Source organism: Diadema antillarum, unplaced genomic scaffold (assembly GCF_040938485.1).
Source record: "Diadema antillarum isolate AM-2024a unplaced genomic scaffold, OU_Dant_1.0 seq00001145_RagTag, whole genome shotgun sequence".
Taxonomy (NCBI): domain Eukaryota; kingdom Metazoa; phylum Echinodermata; class Echinoidea; order Diadematoida; family Diadematidae; genus Diadema; species Diadema antillarum.
This window is the reverse complement of record NW_027271957.1, coordinates 353,120-362,787: the sequence shown is the minus strand read 5'-3', so window position 1 is coordinate 362,787 and position 9,668 is coordinate 353,120. Positions and strand designations below refer to the sequence as shown.

The window sequence follows — 9,668 nt, the reverse complement described above, 5'->3', positions numbered from 1 at the left end:
GAACCCTATCTAGATAATCTCTGCCAGTCAGTACATGTATATATACTATGTTCCATGAAGATACCTTGAACAATTACCAAGGTACAGAGAAAAAAAGGTGAAGTTTTAATATTTTACCTGACCTTTTGACCTTTGACATCATGACCCAAACTTTCACCAGAGAATCTTAATTGGGTAACACATGTATACACTAAGTTTCAAGAAAATATCTTCAGGCATTGCATAGATATGATGGAAATCGTGAAATTTTGTGTATTTGACCTTGACCTTTTGACCTTTGACCTTGAGCATGTGCACCCAAAAGTTGATAGGCATAATTTCACCCCCTAATACACATACATGCCAAGTTTCCTTAGGATACCTCAAAAGGTTTTGATAGTTACCCTGTCCACAAAATTCATTATGGACGGACGGACGGACGGAAGGACAGACGGACGGACGGACAACCCGAAAACATAATGCCTCCGGCACCACTTCATGACGGAGGCATAAAAAAAAACCAACGGTAATGAAAACATAACCTCCTCCCTTAGCGGAGGTAAAAAAACAAAACAAAACAAAAACACCATGCGTGGGGATGATTATACATGTCATCCCCCACCTTCCGAGCTGCGGGGAGGGGGGGGGGTGCATCACATCCCTCACCCCACCCCCATCCCTCCTGTCTAGTCTTTGAAGCAACTGGTATGGTCTGCCCGATGCACAAATCAATAAACTGCAGAGAGATCAAAATTCTGTCATTTCACTGCTGAAAGCGGCGTTCCCACTATCGTGCTAATAGGACATTCGTAACTGATCATGAAAATTTTGTTCAATTCATCAGAACTTTTGGATATAGGAAGTGGTGCGATCGCGAGTCGATATGTACGTGTTGGACGCGGCTTGCATGGATGCGATATGGTCACGATTGGTCTGTTATAGGCAATACGATCTGTCACGATCTGGTCTCTCGTTCAAATACGATCCGATAATTATGATGTCCCGATTGAGTCCATGATTGGTGCCGATCTAACAAGATCAGTACGATCGGGATCCCCGATCTGGTACGTGCAGCCACGTTCTGATACGTTTCAGGGACTACCGCGGACCGATGCGGTCTCTTGAGATAGGACGATATCTTTCACGATCGGGATCGAAAGCGACCGTCATTTTTTTTTGAGGGGCGATTGGACCCGAATGGGAATATCATAGCCTGGTTAACTTCTGCAGAGTGATTACAATCCACAACCATTGATGACGGCAAAGGTTGACAGGTAGAGGATGATGACAACATGACCTTTGTAGTATTGCGAATGACGATTACGTTATCATCAGAGAGAAAGAAGGCGAGCAGCACCCAGACCGGCCACAACGTCACATAGTCCCTCCTCTTGATTAACCTGAAAAATTTGATAGACTATTAAATCGACATATACTCGCCTTCCCCTACCCCCACAAAAAAAAACAAAGTGCAGATCATTGCCCCCCCCCCCAAAAAAAAAATGCAAATAAAAAAACAAATATCTGCGCCTTTCTCTAAAATACAAGTAGAAAACATGATGAAATGGAAGCTAAACGGAGGATGGGATCTTTTTGAATGCTAACATGATATGTTTAATATACTCTCATGATATAAGAAAGTTGGCCGAATTGATAATATTGCTTGTGTGTTTCATTTCACATTCGCATAGTGTATATATACATGTATATTAATGGTTTTGTATTTTATGTCTATCTCATAGGGTATTGAAAGTTTACTTGGTTTGGCTTGATTTATTGTTTTATTTAACAATGTGTAGCATAATTATATACATACACACAACAGAAAAGTAAATCCCGTAATCAAAATAATGTCACTTTTTAACAAAAGAGTTTTAAGCAAAATTATTTGGCAGGGCTACACTGATTTGACAAACTTCTGTGTGAAAATGAGAATGATATACTTGAAATCATTTATACGAGGGACCTTACATTCATGACAATGGTCACTTAAAAAGTCACGATATTTGTGTTGTATTTGAAACATTCTGCTTCTGTTGAATTGTTCAGTGACATCGTAATTTTGTCATCCATTGTGCCACCCCCTTATTCAATATTAGAGTACATTTTTTACATTTCTTTCTCCATCTTTACAGTGTGCATGCTCACTCAACCAAGACACAACTACTCTTTCTTATGCTCATTCGATATGTGCTGATAGATGTTGGTTACGATATCTGATATCAATCCTTTTAATAAACTAAATGGATTTTGTAGTGAAATGATGGTTGAACCTTACCTTACAGCGATTTTCCTGTCGATTGTGCTCAACCAACAATCAAAACATGAAAAGTGTCATAATAGATGTGAAGTGGTCAAACGATGGTTGATAGAATAGCAACAGCATTTAATCATTATAATTATATAGGCCTATACACAAGAAACAGAATACTTCACAGACCCCCCCCCCCCATAAAAAAAATAAATAAATAAATAAATAAATACTCTACTGATTTTAAACAAGTAACCATTTGCCTTTGATATGTGTTCACTCGTGCACGATTCAGGAAATCATTGTCATTTTTATACTGATGACGTTAGTCAAAATACGTGTAGACATACCATTGCCTTTTTTGTTTTCTTTGTTTGTTTTTTGTTTGTTTGTTGTTGTTTTTTTTCTGCTCATTTTTTTCATTAAAAAGTTACCCATTTTGATCGGTGCCTGGTAAAAATGGCAGAGGTAAAAATGGCAGAGGTAAAAATGGCAGAGGTAAAAATGGCAGGGGTAAAAATGGCAGAGGTAAAAATGGCAGAGGTAAAAATGGCAGAGGTAAAAATGGCAGGGGTACTCTGTAAATGCTACGGAGCTAATTCTAGCTCTTTTTCCCGCTCCTTAGGGAGCGTGATTAGGGACCAGTCCATTTGGAGTGAGATTTGGAGCGAAAAATTTTCACTCTACCAGAGAGTGAAAATATTTCGTCTTTTAAGAGCGAAATCTACATCTTTTAAGTGACTTTTAGCTTCTCATTCGAGTGAAATGATTTTGATTTACATGTGGAAATCCTCACTCTTTTCAGAGTGAATTTTAGCTCTTCAAGCGACGAATGCTAGTCTTGGTTCCAGGGGTAGGGAAATTACAGATGTATTTTGATTTACAGGGGAAATCCTCACTCTTTTCAGAGTGAATTTTCGCTCTAGAGGGTTGCTAGTCTTGGTTCCAGGGAATTTTTGTTTTTATTTGTCGCACTGGTATTTACACACGTCCAAGCGTGCACACACACACACACACACACGCACACACACACACACACACGCACACACACACCAACACACACACACGCACACACACACACACACACACACATACACGCATTCACACACACATATGCATATACATATTCCAACGTACAGGTACATGCAAATATACATACACTCTGTCACTAACACATGTACATGAATAATACACTGCATGTACTGCTGATGCTTGTTTTAGGACAACTTGTTTGTATGTCAGGGATATTGCTCACAACAAATACTAATTATGTATTATGCAGAGTGGCTTCAAGCATTTACAGTTCCTATAAGTTCCTGGAAATAAAACATCCATAAACAATGTAAATATATTTCCAAAGTGGCCTTTTGACCAAATATGTAACTGCATGTATTTCATCTAATTTCGTCAAACATTAGACAATTGAACATAAGAAATATTGTACAATATTTAACAAATTTAATAACATTCTGTTTTTAAGGGCAATTCCAAATTAAGACAATAACAAATCAGATCTGATGACATGAAAACCTGAAATGCAAATAGGATGCGGGTATATCTATGAACACACTTAAAAGCAGATAATTAAATTTTGTCTGTACATGTGCAGTATTGAAAACCCCGGAACTTGGAATACAAGTGCATGTACAAATGAATGAGTCGCTGAGTTATAGAGACAACTGTCGAAGAGACATGGATAAATTTCTTCCTGACAATGATACAATACTTAGCAAAATCTCTAATTATCATGGGAGTGGAGGTGTACAGACACTAAAATTTGCTGGTGTTTCAAAAGCCTTATGCAACCCCTGATTTAAAAGAGCTGAAATATGTGTATGTTTTGGATCATTCTATCTCTCTGATAGACAAGACTGAATTGCATAAAATGCACATTTACGAACAAGACAATTAATTTTACAGCAAGAGTAACGTGTCAAATTGCCACCATTTCTCCATTGAAGCATGGGGCTACCTCATCTTTGACCATAGCAATTAGAATAATACATGTACACAATGTACAGGTTTTTGAACTTTTAAAACAGCTTTATTTTATTCTTATTTATCTATTTATTTTTCTTTGGTTAGCTTAGTGGAAAATACAGAATTGAGGAGAATTTCATTAGTTCTCGTCTAGAAAGTTACCAGTAACTGTCTAAATTTATTGGACCATTATTTTGTATGATTATCCTACGGAAAAAAGTACATGAATATTCTATTCCCCCCCCCCCCCCCCTTTGTATACAAAAAATCATTTGCCTAAGTCAATCATATCATCCTACGTGAAGAACTTTGCCAATTTGCTGGAATTTGCTAAGGAAATCTGAATGTCTGAGTAGGGTATATGAAGGAAACGTTCGATTTTAAATTGCTAACAACATGTAGATCCATGTGAACATTATTCAAGGAATGCAATATCCTAAAATTCATGTGTACAAAGATACAACAGCATACTGTACAAGCGTACCAAAATTGTGCATTTTGTAAAGCATTGAGATCATTGATCAAGATTGAAAACCACTTTCAGAATACATCGTCGGTGTTTTCACGAACCGACGCTATTTCGATTTTGGTCAAAATTTTCAAAATCGAGATATTGGTACCAAATGAAAGTGCTTTCAAAACTCTACCAAATCCCAAAATTTTAGATCACAAAATTAATTATTCTTAATTTTATCAAAGAAAGAAAAAAACGACGGTACTCGAAATATCGAGAAATTGAGAAAAAGGGGTTTCACGAACCGACGCAGGAAAGATACGCCGGTTCGTGGAACCCGAATTGCTAGGGTGAAGAGCAATGCGGGTTTTACGAACTGTCGCAGTTGCATTATTGTGAGCTTTGTTCAACTTACTGGCCTAGAATTAGATTTTGGCCCTAATCCAGATCTCAGAGTGAGAACCAAACCTTCTGAAAGATGAATGACGACCTAAGCCAGCCCACTGTCCACGAGTGAAGTGAATGGTAAGCTATAATCCTATTAAAATCATGCTCAAAATAACAGTTTCAGTTGGACTACCATAACCATTAATTGCGGTAGAGTGTAGTCCCATGTATTCAATCGCGTGATGCTTATGAAGCCTAGTCTGTAAACGCCATCCAATTTCAAATTAGATCCCAAATCATATTATTTATAGTTTCTTTTCAACTTATGTCGTTACTTCTGAGACTAATGAGTACTGTAGTCGTAACGTCTGTGTGCAAGACATGCAAGATGTCAAAGTCTCGAAGACACTCATGGCTATGCCTTGACTTGAGTTGAAAATGAAATCATGAGATTGACAAAGTAGGCCTACTAAACTAAAAAAAAAAAGTAAAAAGTCTAAAAGTAAAACTCAAAGGAAGAGTAAAGAATAAAGTTAGACGTGTTAGACTTTAACTTTCAAGTTTAACTATTAAGTCTAAGTTAAGACTTTACTTGTAATACCAGTTACTAAAATTAAGATCAGCTGAAGACAGTGAAGTCTAAGACCAAGTCAAATTAACACAGAGTCTATAGTCTAGCTCTAGATCTACATCTAGACTAGTGGTAATAGTAGGTAGAGTCCACCCATTTTTTCCCCCAATTTTTACTGGTCCATTCCTGAAAAAGTTACTGGTCAGTGTCCAACAGTGATTTTTCCTGGTCAGGGACCGTCGGACCAGTGCCAGTGTGCAGCGTTGGTGTAGATGTCATCTATGACAGTGTGTGGTCTAGTGATACTACCTAAATTGCAAACACTACGAGTAGTACTCTACAGGTTAGGTGGCTTTCCTGTACAGTGCAGTGTTATAGTATACTTGTGAATTCAGCCCTAGTACCGTACTGTGTGTAGATATGTGACATTATGTCTAACGTTAGTTCGAGTGGAGTAGGCCTACCTTTGAAGCACAGCGGTGGGGCTTTTTTTCCCTAAAACTTGTGAATGTGGCCCAACCAAATGGCGTTTACATATTTACGCATGATTGATAGTGATACAGTAGCGCTGTCGATTTCCACAGCAGCCATACATAATCTTTTGTCCTTTCTTCTGTCCTTTTTTCCCTTTGTTCTTTCACCCTTTTTATTCTTGGAATCGAAGGACTTCTAAGAAATGTCCCTCGACTGATTTAACCAGGACTCTTGAGTCCTGGTAAACCTAACCTAACCGCGTAACCGTTAACGTTTGTTAGGCCTAACATAACAGACACACTGACTTAGCCCTGTATTGACTTTGTCTTTGGCCGACTTACTGAGATGGCGAGTCTAACTCTTTAACGTTAGTCTAAACGTAGTCGTTAGATCTGTCAGTGTCAGTGTCACCGGTTATTGTATATGGTGCCATCTCTAACGTACGTTAACAAGTTGATGTTAGTTATCTATGTCAACTTACTGATTCAGTAATAGTGGTACTGTCATCCTGTTGGATATCGCCGCAATATCATCCGTGACATGTTAATTTCGTGTCACAAAGACCAAAGTTGCCAAGATCTACAAATAGTATTAGATGTCTAGCTCTAGATGTAGTCTAGATCTATAATATAAATTCTGTGTACCACTGGTAACTTAAAAGTGAAAGGTCTAGACTTCACTTAGTCTATAATTAGACCAGACATTCATGAGGCAAAGGCCTATTTAGTAGATCTATTCTTATTCTATTTTAACGTCAATTCCTACTAACTCGCCACGTGTTATTCCTAAGGCCAAGGACTTCCGGGTTAGTGATTCTTTTTTTCATAAATACCAAACAGCAGACGTGTTTCATTTGCATTCTTGCACAGACTTCATGAAAATATGTGCAGTATCAAAGAAATATGATGCACATGACACATGTTTTATAGGTGAATGGTTAAAACCTTTAAAAGCTGAATGATAATGTAGAGTCTAGGTCTAATTAAGATGTTACAGTCTCTGATAAGAAACAGGTTTGATTGTCATAGACTGTTTCCCAAATGCAGGTACATGTAGTAATATTCAGCTATTTCAATGCAATGCCTTGTTTACAAATACGTGTACATGTAGATTTATATTCATGTGAATGATAATTCAATTTCTACATGAGACTTACTAAGTGCTAAACATAAAATCTTGCATCAGTAAAATGTGTAAATAACGAGACAATTTGAATATGCATCAAATACGAACAGCAGCATTTTTTGACATTCTTTGATCCTGCATAGGCCTGCCATTTTGTTTTATGTTTAATATAAATAGAGCAAAATAATTTCAACTTCAGTTTTGTGGGCTGATTTTTTTTTCTTCTCAAAATTAAAGTTGTATCTTGTACCATGATGTTTGATTTTAATCAAAAGTTCTTAATTTCTTTCTTTTCTTTCAGATGACTGGTGCCATGTAGTAGCGAAGAACTGAACTGTCTCAGAAAAGAAAAGGAAAAGTACAGGGTCGTGTACATCACCAACGGATGTGAATACAATGGTAATGTAGAGTCTAGGTCTAATTAAGATGTTAAAGTCTCTGATAATAAACAAATTTGATTGTCGTAGACTGTTTCCCAAATGCAGTTAGTAATATTCAGCTTTTTCAGAGCAATGCCTTGTTTACAAGGACATGTAGATTTATTCATGTGAATAATAATTTAAATTCTACATGAGACTTACTAAGTGCTAGACATAAGATCTTGCATCATTAAAATATGTAAAAGGCGAGACAATTTGAATATGCATCAAAGACGAACAGCAGTATTTTTTGACATTCTTTGATCCTGTATACCGTTTTGTTTTATGTTTAATATAAATAGAGCAAAATAATTTCAACTACAGTTTAGTTGGCTGATTTCTTTTCCTCAAAATGAAAGTTGTATCTTGTATCATGATGTTTGATTTTAATCGAAAGTTCTTAATTTCTGTCTTTTCTTTCAGATGACTGATGCCATGCAGTAGCGAAGAGCTGGACTGTTTCAGAGAAGAAGAAAAAAGTACAGCATCGTGCTGATCATCAAGGAATGTGAATACAATGGCTTAGGAAAGAAGACAATCTACAGATAGGATAGAAGGGAGAAATTGGGATGAAGGGCGACAACATAAGGACGGTATATCTACAGTGAAATGTGATTGTAAAGTGGAAACATGAAAGGAGATCCTAAGATTGAAGGTGAAAACAATGCATTCCATTCTGTGAGGTCGTAATTACAATTTTGCTACACTTTAATAACACTACAGAGAGACATTCATATCAAGGAAAGCTTCATGTGGATATGGAATGTTAGATTTTTTTTAAGTGTTCATTGGTATGTATTTCATGATAATAAATCTTGAAGGTTTTGTGTGGTAATCATAACCTTGTGATAAATCTTGATAGATTTCTAAGTGCACATTGGCAATATTTAGATGATGCTGTAATCAGATTAAGTTCTATTCTCCTTTATTCTTTTATTTATTATTTTGTTGTCTTCAACCCACTTTGAATGTGTCACGTATGATTCTTATAAACATGGGAACATGCACTCCATGTAACTGATAGGACTTATAACAAATTGACATAATTATTCAACCATCACTAGACAGTTCTGTTATAAGATGTTCTTTATGTAACTAAAATTGTAAATTATACGTGTATGTTCCCGTGCAAACTCACAACAAAATACAGAAATATGATTTCTTTTAATAATAATTCATTATGTCTCTAAATTTACAATTAAAGAAAGTGATTGCAATAAGGATGTCAAACATTGTATAATAAAATAATAGATTATTCATTTGTCTCCATCCGTAGTAACGCCCGCAACTGCAGTGTGCAGTTTGTAGGCTGCTGTGAAAAAAAAAAAAAAAATTACAGGCAGCCCAAGCAGGATTCGAACCCACGACCTCTGGATTTCTAGACCAGCGTCATAACCACTAGACCACCGGAGTGCCCTGGCGCTACCTTTACACATGAATAATTAAGTATAGAAGGGCTTGGGGGCGCTTCGAAGTTTACTGCTCTTATTAAATATGTACATGTCATTTGCAACTCAACTAAAGATGATTAAACACACTGAAATTCTTACTTTAAATGATATTCATAATCTACTTTTTTTTTTCTTTAATATCTTGGGATGTACACTTTATACACTGTATCGGTCTACATTTCGCCTACAATATGGAATTCTTTACTTCGAGACGTTTGTTTTTAACAAACAAAATATTAAGAGTCCTTTAAAGGTGCTGTAAAACAGTGGTGTTTGTTTGTTTGTTTTTTGGTGGGGGGGGGGGGGGAGTCAAATTAGCCTTGGCCCCTCTCCGCCATCTTTTTTTTCCTTTAGCTGCATTTTTTTTAGTCATCACATGAAAATTCGTCTGCATCCACCCCGTAGTTTTGCTGATGACCTTTCTTTTCAATTATTTTAGCCACACACAAGTTTGGCCGAATTTCCCCACCCCTCTTGTGAATTTGCTAGTACATGTACTAAAACACATTCTCAGAATGTGTTTATAGTACTGGTGGATTAAGGATTCACAGGGAGGGGGGGGGGTCGGCCAAAATTT

The 9,668-nt window shown here is 36.8% G+C and overlaps 1 non-coding gene across 1 annotated transcript; it reads right to left on the bottom strand.

Annotated features, from left to right (window-relative positions):
• Positions 1-8,980: 8,980 nt before the first annotated feature.
• Trnas-aga (transfer RNA serine (anticodon AGA)) lies at positions 8,981-9,056 on the bottom strand. Its single transcript has one exon. It is a non-coding gene; the product is annotated as a tRNA-Ser (tRNA).
• Positions 9,057-9,668: the final 612 nt, after the last annotated feature.